Here is a 16,470-nt window from a genome sequence, read left to right on the forward strand (position 1 = left end):
TGGTCCTTGTATAGGCAGATCTTAGCATCTTAACTTGTTGGGAACTTTTATATGCGGTGGTGACTTTCAATATTTTTTTTTTTTATCTAAGAATGATCTATTTAGAATTAAAAGATGTGATATACGTCCCTGTACCATTTCAGATCATAATCTGATTTATGTTGATATCTGCCTGAACAGGAAAAATTGATCTACCTTATGGAGGTTAACACAAACATTCTAAATTACCCATATGTTAAAGAGAGTTTGAAGTCTGTTTATTTTTTTGTTTTTGTTCTGTTTTGTTTATTTGTTTTTGGTTTTTTTGTTTGTTTTTTATTTTATTTATTTATTTTTGGTTTTGAATTGTACACTTATTATGTTATGCAATTATGTACTATTTGTGAAAACAGAAAAAAACTAATAAAAAAAAACATTTATAAAAAAAGAGAGTTTGAAAAAAGAAATAGAGATTTATTTAGATCATAACCAGAATGAGGAGGTGTCACAGGGAATAATATGTTGCAAACTGAAGGCACTGATTAGAGGGAAAATAAATAGTATATCCTCCTACCTGAAAAAATCAAGTTGGGAAAAACGTCATCACTTGGAAGAGAAATTGTTAGATCTGCAACATCTACATTCTGTGATGCTGAATGCTGATATTAAATCTGATATAATAAAATTTAAAAAAGAAACAGATGATATATATGCAGTGGACATGAGAAAAAAAATCTTTCTATAATACCCTTTTGTATCATATTTGATACAAGAGTTTTGGAGAACTTGATCTCATAAACATGATCAATACTTGCCATCATTTCAAAATGTTATGGACAAAACTCTTTTTTTGTCTAAAATTAACATTGTTGTTAACAAAATGTTGCCAAAAATGCCCAATGTATCAAATGCAATACAAAAACTTTATTAATAACATATATACTTTATTGTTCCCTGTGGGGAAATTCCTCTCTGCATTTAACCTATTCACTCAGTGAAGCAGTGGGCAGCCATTGGGCGCCCAGGGAGCAGTGTGTAGGGATGGTACCTTGCTCAGGGGTACATCAGGGTAGCCATTCAGCCATTCAATTTTCCTTTAACCTTTGAAAACCATATTTCTGTGTAACATACCAGTGAATAAACGGAACTCTAATGATAGAAAACCTCTGTATGTGCTACTGGCAGTGAGTAAAAAGGCCCTCACAAGTAGATGGCTCAAGCCTGACCCACCAATGACTGAAGACTGGATATAGTCTATACAAGAGACCTATACAATGGAAAAACTGTCCTTCTTTTTCAAAGTGCAGAGGGATACCTTCTACAGAATATGGTCTAAGTCAGGGCAGTCCAACACCAGCCCTTGAGGCCTGGAGTTGGACACCCCTGGTCTAAGTGGACAGAATATGTTGAGCCTGTGAGGTATGATTTTCTATGGGCCTTGCCACTTTTTATGCTGGTGCACTGATTCAAATACTCATGCTAATATTGTGATGGTAACTTGGCTACCCTGCTACCCCTCACCCAAGTTCCAACAGGTTTTTGTTTGTTTGTTTGTTTTGTTTTTTATTTGTTTTTCTTCTCTGTTCTTATAACTAAAAGTTAAAAATGTGAACGCAAAAGCAATATAGAAAGTCATACTACTGCTATTGTCTAATGTACTTTCTCAATAAAAGAGTTTAAAAAAAGAAATGCACAAGATCCACACACATGCACATATATAAAAACTCACATCTTTTTTCATCATCTTTGTAAATGTCTTTGGGATGTGCCCATGATAAGATAGGTTTTACTTGCTGTTAGACCCTGAGCCTCTCTGCAGTGCTGAGAGCTAAGGAATGTGCGTGGTTGACCTTCTGGACCAACATCGGTATTTCCTGCAGTTAGAAGACAAAGTAGAAGAAAAAAGATTTTTTTCCTGAAATTTTTTTACTGAGAAGAAATAAGATCTGTGAAATTTACATAAATACATATATATATATATATATATATATATATATATATACATACATATATATATATATATACATATACAGGTCCTTCTCAAAAAATTAGCATATTGTGATAAAGTTCATTATTTCCTGTAATGTAACTGATAAACATTAGACTTTCATATATTTTAGATTCATTACACACAACTGAAGTAGTTCAAGCCTTTCATTGTTTTAATATTGATGATTTTGGCATACATAACTCATGAAAACCAAAAATTCCTGTCTCAAAAAATTAGCATATCATGAAAAGGTTCTCTAAACGAGCTATTAACCTAACCATCTGAATCAACGAATTAACTCTAAACACCTGCAAAAGATTCCTGAGGCTTTTAAAAACTCCCAGCCTGGTTCATTACTCAAAACCGCAATCATGGGTAAGACTGCCGACCTGACTGCTGTCCAGAAGGCCATCATTGACACCCTCAAGCAAGAGGGTAAGACACAGAAAGAAATTTCTTTTGCATGTCATTCGGAAATCAAGGTGCCAGAGTCTGGAGGAAGACTGGGGAGAGGGGAATGCCAAAATGCCTGAAGTCCAGCGTCAAGTACCCACAGTCAGTGATGGTCTGGGTGCCATGTCAGCTGCCGGTGTTGGTCCACTGTGTTTTATCAAGGGCAGGGTCAATGCAGCTAGCTATCAGGAGATTTTGGAGCACTTCATGCTTCCATCTGCTGAAAAGCTTTATGGAGATGAAGATTTCATTTTTCAGCATGACCTGGCACCTGCTCACAGTGCCAAAACCACTGGTTTTCAAGAGTTTCAGATTATTCAATTAACTGGTCAAAATCTACAGTTCTTCCCATTAACTGCTCCTTCCATAAACTCTTCTTCTGCCCCACTACAATCTGGAAACATTAAATATTTGGGTATTAATGTTTCTCCTAAGCTTTCAGACTTAACTAAATTAAACCACATCCCACTTCTTAAGAAAGTAGAAGGTGATCTGACTAGATGGAAATCTTTACCCATATCACTCATGGGAAGGGTCGCCACTATAAAAATGATGATCTTGCCAAAAATAAATTACTTATTTTTAATGATCCCTAACAAACCATCACAAGATTGGTTCAGATCTCCGGATTCATATATTTCTAAATTCCTTTGGAAAGATAAACCCCCGCGTATCAGCTTAAAAACGCTACAAAGAACTAAGGATAAAGGAGGATTAGATCTGCCTAATTTTCAACAATACTTTTTAGCCAACAGGCTTCAGTTCATTTCAGAATGGTTAAAACATACCCTCTTAGATGAGCCCTGGCTAGATGTTGAACAGGCACTATGCAATGATCTAGAGATTTCAGACCTACCATTTATCAGCTCAAACATCAAAAGATATGAATGCTTCAAAGTGTTAACATCAGCTCTTCTCTGACAGCATGGTGGGAGTTTCTAAAAATAACGGAGTCTTCATTAATCCCATGCAAACGTACACCTATCTGGAATAACCCTGACATATTACAAAACAATAATATGATTAATTTTCCAGAATGGAGTTGTAAAGGAATTAAATACTTAGAACATATATTAGAGGGAACAGAATTTATTTCATTTGACAGACTAGTTGCACAATATGGGATCAACAAGAAAAGGTTTTTAGAATATCAACAAATTAAATCCATAGTAAAAAAGAAATTTTACCCCAGTCAAGCTGAATTACAAACACCACCAAGTGTGGTACATTTTCTTACTCTTAAATCCCCCAAATTATTATCTAAAATATACAGAACACTTTCTAAAATAGATGAATCAGTATCCCTTCCTATTGCAAAGTGGGAAGCAGATTTATCAGTAAGCTTAGAACCAAAACTTCTGGTCTCAGGGTATGCTTAAAAACCTTTAAATTGATTAAAAATCCCAGTCTGCAATTAATACAATACAAAATACTACATAGAGTGCACTATACTGTCATCGGATGTTCAAGATGGGCTTTACATCTTCCAACAACTGCTCACACTGTCAAGGCAATACACCAGACAATTACATCCACGCTCTTTGGTTCTGTTCACCAGTTCAGAAGTTTTGGCGTGAGATATGTGAAGACTTATCAAAGTGTCTGAAATGTAAATTCCAGCCTCCTCTTTTAGTGTGCTTGTTGGGAAAATTGGATGATGTCACTACAGAAACTAATACAGTCCACATGGTTTTTACTGCCCTATGCATCGCCAAGAAAACGATCCTCATGAACTGGAAAAATAAAATAATCTTAATTCTAGCCAATATAGAAACCATCTAATAGATCACATTAGTCTTGATACAGCCTCTGCCACCACATTAGATCAATCCCTCTGGGCTCCTTTGATCGGCTCCGTCACCTAGAGGGGGTGGGGGGTCGTGGTTTGGTCCCGTCTTAGCTATTGTGGTTGATGTGGAGGTTGGGACGGGCTTAGGGCGCCTGGAGGACCCCTAGAGACTTATCCCGGGAGGGCTCAACCCGGGGGGCTGTGGTCATAACCTGGTCAGTGGCTCTGGTCGCTCTTAGAGGGTGTTCTCCTCGTGGCTGCGTGCAGCGGGGGTTGGGGGATGGTCTGTGCTGGCGGACGTAGGTTACTGGCCTGGTGGCCTGGCTGCCCCTGAGTGGATCCGGGGCAGGCGGGGGGGCTTGGGTTCGGGGGTGCTTCGTCTCCATGATGGGGCTCTGGCTGGGCCTTGGGCTTCGGTCCAGTCGGTGTGTCGCCGAGGGTTGTGGGCGGGTGGGTGCACGGGGGCTCAGCCCTGGCGCAGGGGGCCTCTGGTGCATCGGCCTAACTGGGGGGCTCTTTAACTGGCGGGGAGGTTGTTCCATCCTTGCAGAAGTCCACTCTGCAGGTGGGGGAGAGACATAGGAGAGGTGGAGAACAAACCTAACCTGGGTGTCTGTTGTCTTGTGTAGTCTGGGAGATGATTGAATGTTAGGGTGGGTACAGTTTCCTCTGCGGTGGGGTAGGGTGGGCTTCCCTGGGTCCTGTGGGGCTTGGCGGTGCTGCTGCCGTAGGCCCCGGTCTGGATGGGCCTGGACTCCTTGCCTTGGTGGGTGCCAGAGGACGGGGGTGCCTACTGGGGTCAGCGGGGGGAGCTGGCCCTAGGGAGGAGCATCTTGCCCCTCCTTTCTTTTCTCCCCATCCCCGGCTGCCTCCCTCTTCCCGCTCCACCACACCCACCCACACAGGTAGGGCCTTGGGGTGTGGGTGTGTCACCAGGGTGCAGGGGAGACATCCCCCCCCTCTGTCCCCTTCTGGCCACCTGTGCCTCAATTTTATTCCACAACTTAGACATCCACATTATTCACACTGTCATAACACACACATATATATAGGGCCTTGAGGGTGACCACGCCAACGGCGTCCAGTGAATGGTCTGAGTATTCAACCCTACCTCTGGCGCCGGTGCCCACCTCTCAATTTTAAATCCATGTAGACATTGAGGGTTCTCGGGAGGGGCCGTGCTAACACCTGCTGCTCTCCGGCAGCAGCACCATGCCCTCCCCTGTTTTAAATGCACTTTAGAACAACACGCAGCAACACTACACATGAGCGGGAGGAGGGAGGTATGGGGTCTTCACACACCCCCGTTCCCTGCCAGCCCTCGGGGCGGGGGCTGGGAGGAGGTGTTGGCTGACAGATTGGCCTCCCTGCTTCCGCGAGGGCCTGGGGCGGTCTGCTTGCCCTCCACCCCGGGGGGAAAGGGTCACATCTCTTGGGTCTGGGTGCCGTTTCCCCCTCTGGGGGCGAGGGTACCTGGACCCAGGGTATAGAGTATGTTTGGGGAGTGCGATTGTGTGTACATGTGCATATATGTCTATTCCTACGTTGGATGAGTGCTGAGTGTTTGTATATGTGTGCATGAGGGTGGGAATGCATGTTTGTGTCTGTGTGTGCCTGTTTGTCTGTGTTTATATGTCAGGTCAGGTCTTAGACTCCACCTCCCTGGGAACACCCAGGCCCTCCAAAGTGTGGAGGCCTATCTCCCCTCACCACACTCCCTGCCGGTAACTGATGCACTCAGGGGTCGGTGCATTGGTGGTTCTTGGTGTCCGGGGCTGGGCGCTCAGGTATACACCAGCTCACTCCCGGTGGCTACTTGGCGGGGCCTGGTGCCTGTCGCTCGGTCAGGCCTCTTCCGGGGCAAAGGGGGCCCTCGAACCTCCGGCCTCGGGGCCTGCAGCTGGTTCACTCTGGCACAGCTGGCTGCCGGCAGAGCCGGCGGGCGCGCCAGTGCAGCCCCCTCTGGCTTCTGCTCCGTGGATACTGGGTGACCCCTCGTCTGGGGATCTCCTCAGCCCTTCCCAGGAGGGTGGCACGGATGCCCCTCCGGTGGTACTCCTTGGGCTCTCGCACTCTGGGGTCCCTGGATGTCTGGAGCCTGGATCTCCTCCATGCCTGCTTCATGCCCTGGGGGACGGGGCTATGGCCCTCCACACCCTCTAGCAGACCGTTACATGGGGAAACCTTCTGTATACAAGCGCGCTGATCCACACGGGTGTGCACATGGGTGTTCACTGTTCGTAGACATAAACTACACCTTTCTTAGCTGCTACTTCAAAGCACATTGTGCGCTGTCTGTGCTGCACAACAACATTCAATATTTAGTATTTATTGCTGTTTACACTTAGCTAGATTAACATGATGGTGTTGTGTTTAGTATGTTGCTTTGTTTTTTTTTTTGCTTGTTTTCTATTCTTTTTCTCTCAACAGGTGATCCAGGAGATTTTTTTTTCTCTTTGTCTTTGTAAGTGCCCTTTCTCACTGTCCCTCTTCCCTTCTGTTTTTCTTTTCCTTCCTCTCTTTCTTTCTCCCTTTCCTATCCCCCAATCATGTCTGTCTCATCTGTAACTACTGAAAATAAAATAAATAATAACAACAAAAGTTGATCAAATGGACCAATACGGCAATGCCATGATGATCCATTTGGCAAAATAAATCCATTTGGTATCCTTGTTGGTCTTCAGACAACAATTCTGACGGCTAAAGAACCAAATGGGACAGACAAAAAAAAAAAAAAAAAAAAAAACACTGGTAAATGGTTTACTGACCATGGTATTACTGTGCTCAATTGGCCTGCCAACTCTCCTGACCTGAACCCCATAGAGAATCTGTGGGATATTGTGAAGAGAAAGTTGAGAGACGCAAGACCCAACACTCTGGATGAGCTTAAGGCCGCTATCGAAGCATCCTGGGCCTCCATAACACCTCAGCAGTGCCACAGGCTGATTGCCTCCATGCCACGCCGCATTGAAGCAGTCATTTCTGCAAAAGGATTCCCGACCAAGTATTGAGTGCATAACTGAACATAATTATTTGAAGGTTGAGTTTTTTTGTATTAAAAACACTTTTCTTTTATTGGTCGGATGAAATATGCTAATTTTTTGAGACAGGAATTTTGGGTTTTCATGAGTTATGTATGCCAAAATCATCAATATTAAAACAATGAAAGGCTTGAACTACTTCAGTTGTGTGTAATGAATCTAAAATATATGAAAGTCTAATGTTTATCAGTTACATTACAGGAAATAATGAACTTTATCACAATATGCTAATTTTTTGAGAAGGACCTGTATATGTATATATATATATATATATATATATATATATATATATATATATATATTAGAGGTGCAACGATACTCGTATCGATATTGAACCGTTCGATACAGTGCTTTCGGTTCGGTAGGCATGTGTATCGAACAATACAAAATTTTTAATTTATTTTATCAACTTTTCTTCTGACGATGCTGTCTGTGTTGAGAGCTTAGTGGATCTGCGTTCGACTACTCTGCCTAGGCTGCACTGTCCACTGAGCGCGGCGCAAGCTAGCAAGACAGAAGCTAAGCTCGTTGCAACATGGCAAATTGAACCTCCCCCACCCTCATTCAGATATGGCCTTTGGAACTATTTTGGTCTTCATGTGAAGTATGACCCTGAAGGTAAGCGCGTCATGGACAAAAGTAAAACAGTATGTCGGATGTGCCACGCAATGCTCAGTTACATGGGTGGGAACTATTGTGTTAGCGCAGTTAGCTCGTTAACGTGTTGACGCTGTCCAGCCCCACGCACCGGGTGATCCGCGGTAGCTTGTTAACGGAGATTTGCCGTGTTGTGGCGTTAACGTCATTTCAGATTAACGCTGACAGCACTAGTGGGAACACAACGAATATGACTGCACATTTACTCCGACATCATCTTAGTGCAAAGACAAGTGGAAGCAGACAAAAACAACAAGCACGCATGCTACAAACTTTACCCGAGTCATTTAGACAGCCGTTAGCACATGAGTCTCCTTATGGGGACCTGATATGTTTAATATGCTGCTGAGAGTATACCCCAGAAGAAGCGTATAGTATAGCTTTTATTTTGGAAAGAGCCATGTCTCTGTAATAAACTCTCTTTTCCAAAGATGAGGGATTTCTCGATCAGATAGATTTATTTTTTTTAATTATTTTGTTGTTTCAGCAACATTACATTTAAAAACTGTACTTTTGAGTTAAAATATATATATTTGTAATTTTAATAAATGACAAATTAAAAAGGCATGAACATTTTTTTGTATCAAAAAAATATCGAACCGAACCGTGAATTTTGTGTATTGTTGCACCCCTAATATATATATATATATATATATATATATATATATATATATATATATATATATATATACACACACACATATACATATATATATATACATATACTTATATATACACACACACACACACACATAAAAAAAAAAAAAACACCCATCTCGCCCCTGCGGGCGGTTTATCCTTCAAGCTCGAGTCCTCTACCAGAGGCCTGGGAGCTTGAGGGTCCTGCGCAGTATCTTAGCTGTTCCCAGGACTGCGCTCTTCTGGACAGAGATCTCCGATGTTGTTCCCGGGATCTGCTGGAGCCACTCGCCTAGCTTGGGAGTCACCGCACCTAGTGCTCCGATTACCACGGGGACCACCGTTACCTTCACCCTCCACATCCTCTCGAGCTCTTCTCTGAGCCCTTGGTATTTCTCCAGCTTCTCGTGTTCCTTCTTATATATATATATATATATATATATATATATATATATATATATATATATATATATATATACACACATATATATATATATATATATAGCTGTCCTGGGAACAGCTAAGATACTGCGCAGGACCCTCAAGCTCCCAGGCCTCTGGTAGAGGACCCGAGCTTGAAGGATAAAACCGCCCGCAGGGGCGAGATGGGTGTTTTTTATATGTATATATATGTATATATATATATATATATATATATATATATATATATATATATGTGCGCTTTATGTCTACCTATAAACTGCATAGCTTGATAGAAAATCATTTTTAAAAAAAAGGAAATTAACACCCACCTTCCTTGATGACTTCAAGAATCTGCACTCTGTAAAAGTCAGTGGACCAATAGGGTTCCAACTCTTCCACTCTCACTTTGTAAACTGAGAAGAAACAAGTGGTAGATCATTAAACTATTTGCTTGTTTTCTCACTTTTTCATTAACAAATCTCTCTTACCAAAATCTATACTGCCATCATGTGCAACTTCACAGGCCTTTGTAATGCGATCTTCATTGCTGACTTCATTCTTTCTCTGAAAACTGCAATTCTCTGGAAATACAGCATTGGTCCAAAGTAAATTCACAAGCGATGACTCGAATGACTGAGCAGATGTGAATGCGTTCAGCTGTTCATATTATTCCTAGATGTTGATTTTCTTTCAACATTGTAATTGTGTGGTGTAAGATGAGTGTTGTAAAAGGCACCAACAAATTGTATCATTAATATTATCATTATCATTAATATCATTATTGTTGTTATTAATATCATTATTATTATTGTTGTTGTCTTTAAAACTTATAAAATATAAAAGTTATAACTTTTTCTGTATTTTGTTTCATTGTTCACTCATTTGTCCATGACTCGTTATTTATTCAGAAGTTACTGTGACATATGTAGAAGAGTTGGAGATTTAATAATCATCACTTCTAATCATCTCTGACAGGTTAAATATTTCTTATCAATCTAATGTGATGCATGTAGCCCATTCTTATCGTGTACATGCAATGGACACCACTATTTTGTTAGACAGTTCCCTGAAGTTCTGGACATTTACAGCTTGTTGCCACCTCTGATCAAATGGATACCGAAGAAATTTAAACTTTCACAGATTATGCCAAATTGGAAAACTAATGTCTCTAAAAAACCTCTGTAACTTTGCTCTGCTTCACTTCAGCAGCATCAGGTAATGTTCATATGTTGATTCATGGATTTCTTCCATTTTTGATTGACTGCCGGATATTTTCAAGGCAGGTTATCTGCTATAAAAAGCCAGGCCAGGCCAGGAAAATCTCCTTTCCTGTTTTTCTCTGTTTATCCTCAGTTACTTTGACACAAATGCATCTGCTGTGATGTTTACACCTCTGTTGAAGTCGCACAAGTGTCAACTTTGTTTTTATGCATTGATATAAAAATATGGATATGTACTGATAAATGATCAGAAGCATAATATTTCTGACTGAAAGAGTCACAATGAAATGGAATCAAATCGAATCAGGGATCAAACCGAATTGGGACCTAGTGAATCTGAATCGAATCAGTTATAAAAATTAGTGAGGCTAACCAGCCCTACTGTTCAAGCATTTTTCAAGAATTTGGCTGAATTAGAACAGATAGTGTAGCCTCATACAATTTGGAATTCATCCTACTACTTATATAATCACTTATCAATAAATTACGGTGGCCCCTAGAGACAAAGCACGTACAAACTCCAAAACACTTGCAAACTCCAAAGCACTTGCAAAATCCAAAACACTTGCAAACTCCAAAGCACTTGCAAACTCCAAAACACTTGCAAACTCCAAAGCACTTGCAAACTCCAAAGCATTTGCAAACTCCAAAGCACTTGCAAACTCCAAAACACTTGCAAACTCCAAAGCACTTGCAAACTCCAAAACACTTGCAAACCCCAAAACACAACGGAAGTGCTCCAGGACGCTAGGGGCAGTGTTGAGCTTTTGTTACCTAGTAACTACACAAGCCATAAAGTACCAATGACCGACGCGCTTCCCAGGTTGCCTAGCAACCATGATACTAACCGCTGGAAACGTGTCATACAACTTGGTTTGACAGAAATGAAAGAGAACATATTTTGTTCATTTGTTTGTTTGTTCTACAAGAGCTTTGTGTGATTTGATAAGTATCTGAGGCTGAGACCACAGGACAGTAAAACATGATTTTTGGGCTTCATTTCTGTACTGAACAGTCATTTAAGATTAGTTAGTAAATAACAATTTGCTAATGTTGTTCATGAGACTAAAGTCATATCACTTTGGTAATGTAAATATTATATGGCCAATATTATAGTTATTATATTAATCATTATTAGTTATTACGGCAGTTAACATGAACTCTGTGTTAAATACTGAGCTTACAGATTCAAGTTGCAGTTATTTATATGTCTTATCACCTTAAATCTTCACTCAAAGACAAGTATCTTTGACAGTGCATATACATACATATATATATATATATATATATATATAGGTGTATCATATATAAGAGACAAATGTTGTTCCTTCAGTATGTTGGCATTACTAAATTTGGCTCATTGCTTACATATATTTATAAAAATAAAATGTACGAGCTGTGTTTCTGATAAAATGAAGAGTAGACTGATATATGAAATATTCCTTTATTGGGTGACAAAATCAGACCATGTCATTACTGCTTTAAGTCATACAGAATAGATATCAGAGCCTTAAACAGGCTGACTTCTGCTAAATGGGTCAAACTGGGCAGAAGGTCTACAAACACATAACATCCTTATAGAATATGATGTAACACTATAGATCAACTTACCTCAGAATATATAAAGCATACAAACAATTACAGCAATATGATGCAACAAACACAGCAGTGCTACTAATCCAAAATACTCAAAGCTTCATAGAACTGAAACAAACATTTATTTTTAGCTCCATTCTGCTGCTGATACATACTTTAGGTTTCTGAACATTAAACTTGTTGCTGCCTTTCATAGTGTGTAACTTGAAGGCCCTGAGTACTTTCTCCCACACTGAAAACACTGGGATGATAACATTATTTGAACATTACCTAATAAGACTGATTCAGGACAGACATTAGTTATGTTAAACTTTTCTACCAGTCCTTCACAAACAGGGAACAGTCTGTCTATTCTCTCAATCTGTCAGCTGCTGCTGGCTCTTCCTCCTCCTCTTCCTCACACACTGCTGAGTTTGTCCTGGTGGATCATCAGAGGTGCAAAGCCTCACAGATGATGTGCAGCAGTGGGTCCCTCAGTCTGTCCTCACTCTGGACACTTGCAGTTGTCACACAAGGAAATCAAATGTGTGATAAGCTGCAGGATTCAAACACAAGTGTAACTTATAAACACATGTTCATACTTTTATTCTACAATCAGAGAGAAAGAAACAGAGAGAGAGTGCAGGACAGACAGACAGGTGACAGTCTCAGGTGTATACACTGCTACAAAACAACACAGAGAAGGAAGATTTAGCGTTTGTGTTATTACGAGTGCTAAACAAGAAGAGTTCCCAGATGGTCCAGTGGACACATGTGTGACTCCTGTGATTAAAGCATCTTTCTTTCAGCTTAATGAGTGAACCGTCAGCTCGTTCAAACACACGTTAAAGTCCGTTTGGCTCGACACCACCAAACAGAGGCAACAATAAAACATAGCTGACATTAACAGTGCAGTGAATCCTGCTTGTGCCGTCATATTCAGGACTGCAAACCGAGCAGCATCACTGACTTTCAGCTTGTTGTGTTTGTGGATATATGACTGACTTTAATTATCCATGAAATCATCACATCTCTGTAAGACTAAGGTCGACCATTGAACGGCGAATATTAATAAGTAAAGGCTTTAAAACCAAGCTAATGTCACATAACTTTCCCGACATGTGTCCAACAGTAATGTTTTAATGTTCTTCATTATAAAAACATTTGCGCATAAATAAGTGACATAATATTCAGTACTTACTTCTGAAAGTTTACTCTTCGGCCGCTCCGCTTCCGCCGTTTTTCGGCAAAATTATCCACACCACCACCGCGCTATGAAATCTGGGGTATGTTGGGCCATGAAGGCTACACCGACCCATCCTTAAAATTCAGGGAAATTAAGGACACATTTGAGGGCCGCATTTGGAGCAGCCTTTGAATTGGGACAGCCTTCGTCGTGTCGCTGTGACGTAATCGGCCTTAAAATGCGGCCTACAGCCCAAATCCGGTCATTGGTACTTCATGGCTTGTGTAGTTACTAGGTAACAAAAGCTCAACACTGCCCCTAGCGTCCTGGAGCACTTCCGTTGTGTTTTGGGGTTTGCAAGTGTTTTGGATTTTGCAAGTGCTTTGGAGTTTGCAAGTGCTTTGGAGTTTGCAAGTGTTTTGAAGTTTGCAAGTGCTTTGGAGTTTGCAAGTGCTTTGGAGTTTGCAAGTGCTTTGGAGTTTGCAAGTGTTTTGGAGTTTGCAAGTGCTTTGGAGTTTGCAAGTGTTTTGGAGTTTGCAAGTGTTTTGGAGTTTGCAAGTGTTTTGGAGTTTGCAAGTGCTTTGGAGTTTTGGAGTTTGCAAGTGTTTTGGAGTTTGCAAGTGTTTTGGAGTTTGCAAGTGTTTTGGAGTTTGTACGTGCTTTGTCTCTAGGGGCCACCGTAATAAATATTAGTAACCAGAATCCACTGCCAGCAATACATGCTAATGCCATAACATTGGGTTAATGTTTGAGAGATGATCTGGAATGCTTCTAATCATGAGCTTGGTTTCATCTTTCCATTTTTTTTCAGGACTGTGCAGGCTTTTAGAGGTTTTCTGTCAAAGTCTAATTTGAGTGTAACCAGAGGTTTTTACTCAGGGGGATCTCTTGATAGTAGACTAGACAATGATATGAGTGCCATAATGTGAAGGAGTTTTTCTTAACCGTGGAAAGAATCCAGTTGTCTAATTACTTTTGAGCCTCTTAAAATGGCACAACAATTTGTTGTGATTGACAAAGGACTAAAAGAAATTAATAGCTACTATTCTGCTGTCTGCAGCATGTGATGCTCTGCTACACACAAACCATCAATCAAGGTTGCATCTTTCAAGGTAAGTGTTAATGTTTTTTGTCACTGACTGTTTCTTTAAGTTTCAAACGGAATAAATATATAAGTAGATAGTGTGATAATATTATTTACCTTCTGCACATACACATTCCTTTCTTCCTCTACACAGTCTCATTAGTTCTGCATTTTTCCGTTCAGGGTGATAGAATTTCACACAAGGTTTCTCTGCAAGAAAAGAAGATGTTGAAAAATACTTTGTTTTCACACCAGCTAATATATGTGTGTGTGTGTGTGTGTGTGTGTGTGTGTATATATATATATCTTAGATATATTAAAGTCTTTCTTGACCAAGAAAACCATAAAATTCTCATCATGTTTTTGGGAACTGTTATATTTGTCTGAGATTTTAGAGACTCACTGTTATTGTATTCATAGACGGACACTGCAGTTGGCTGCAAGAAGCTTGCTTCCATAGTTGAATGGATCCTGAAAGTGATTATCTCTGGCTGTACACTACTAATCTGTGGAGAGGTGTCCCACAAAGGTAAAATATGTGTAGGGTAGTGCAAAACACAACTAAAAAAACATACTGAATAGCAGACTTTGCTATTAGGCTGGATTGACCCTTTAATGATGGTATACTTGAGAAAATGGGGTTAAAATTATAGCTCTTTGAAGTATATCTAGCACGTTTAGTAGTGAAGTATGTCTATGATTATATAAATGAAAAGCAACTCATCAGTCACAAGTGAAACACAAACATAAGTCATCTGAATTTCAGAAAGAAACCATACAGACAATCTTACCTTGTTTAGGTAAATGATGAGCGAGCCCCGTTCTGAAAGATCCGTATTGCTTTCATATCTTGAAATGATCCTGGAGTGGCTTTTAGACAACTGCACACAGAATTTAAAAGTAACTGGTTAGTACAAATAATTAGTTATTGTGCATTCTTGCTTCATATACTTGTGTCCTTTTAAGCTCTTACAGCATCCAAGTCATTTTTGTCAAATGTGAATCCAGTTGGCAAACCAACATCTATAATTGACATGGATGCATTGCGCTCCTCTTTAAACCTGCATAGGCAACAAATAGATTGGTTAAAACAAAATGCATAGCAATTTATTTGAATGTGCTGTTCAAGACAGTCCAATTTGGAAGTACTTACAAAACCTCTATTGTCAGCTTATATATCTTCTCGTCTTCATCTAGTTTCTCTGCAAAAGCAATGCATTTGATGAGCAAAATACAAAAAAGACCGACAGACACCCATATATACCAACAACAACAGCGAGAGATGGAGATTGAAATTTACCTGGGACAATCTGCACAGACAGGTTGAACAACTCACAGTCCTTCTCTAATACCTTAGGCAGAGCGTAATACAGCGACATGATCTGAAAATGGGAGAAAGATCTTACTTGCATTGGACTGAGGTGGTAATGTGATTTGAGGAATAAGTTATTAAACTGAGCTCACTTGAGTGTAGAAATAGATTTCTAATGAAAGCTTCATCCTTTAACACTTTAAGGAGCAAGTATTTCGCTGATCTCCATCTCTTTTTATAGTATTTCAAGTGTTCAGCATTTTTCTCATTCAAAGATACATTTTTAGCAAACTGTAGTTGGTAATAAGTAGAGAGTCCATAAAGAGCAGTACTAATGTTTGCTAATGAACCTTAAATACCCGTCAACAACCCTGAATTCTTCATTTTAAACTAAAAATAAGTTTATCTTTCTTTAGATGTGCATTTATTAAAAAAAACTATATTTCTTTTAACAAGGACCCCTTTTTTCAAATTGTAAATTGTAATAGTAAAGCTAAACGTCTACAAAGCTGTTAAAAATGTACGCAGCACATGTAATTACATGAATGAGTGCCATATTTACCTTTAAAACTGCTTCTCCTTTTCCTGTGGCATTCACCTGTATATCCTTGTTTATAGCAGGGAACTGTTGAGATTTAAAATATTCAAAATGGTTAAAAATATTGAGAAAAAAAATTAATAGAAATATAAATAAGCGTACATGACATAATCATGTTATGCCACATTATCCTTTCTTCTTTTTAATCTTTTATAAATTCATTTTTCAATGAAAATCACAATTTTATTAATCTTTGTATTTTATTTGTATTTTATTTGTATTTTATTTTATTTATTAAAATTCTTGTTCCCAACGATCCTCCTAGCAGGTAGATTTGATAAACATTGCCCACTAAAAACTAACTCCCCACTAAAAACTTTGGCTTTCCACTGGCAGAGGGAGTTCAGTGTGTGGGATACAGAGTGGGACGGGTTGTGGAAAAACAACAATAACATCTAAAACTTACAACTAAACACTCAGGTTTATAGGTCTGCAAAAGTGAATAACTCAATGTATAAGTAAATGATTATAAATTGATGATAAGCCTGAAGTTTAGCTATACATTTGGTTTCACTGATGCAAAA

The 16,470-nt window shown here is 39.6% G+C and overlaps 1 pseudogene; it reads right to left on the minus strand.

Annotated features, from left to right (window-relative positions):
* Positions 1 to 1,686: 1,686 nt before the first annotated feature.
* Positions 1,687 to 16,470, minus strand: part of LOC134623555 (complement C3-like) — a 33,179-nt pseudogene continuing 18,395 nt past the window's right edge.

The sequence above is a fragment of the Pelmatolapia mariae genome, unplaced genomic scaffold (assembly GCF_036321145.2).
Source record: "Pelmatolapia mariae isolate MD_Pm_ZW unplaced genomic scaffold, Pm_UMD_F_2 NODE_ptg000745l+_length_35381_cov_1, whole genome shotgun sequence".
NCBI classification, from domain to species: domain Eukaryota; kingdom Metazoa; phylum Chordata; class Actinopteri; order Cichliformes; family Cichlidae; genus Pelmatolapia; species Pelmatolapia mariae.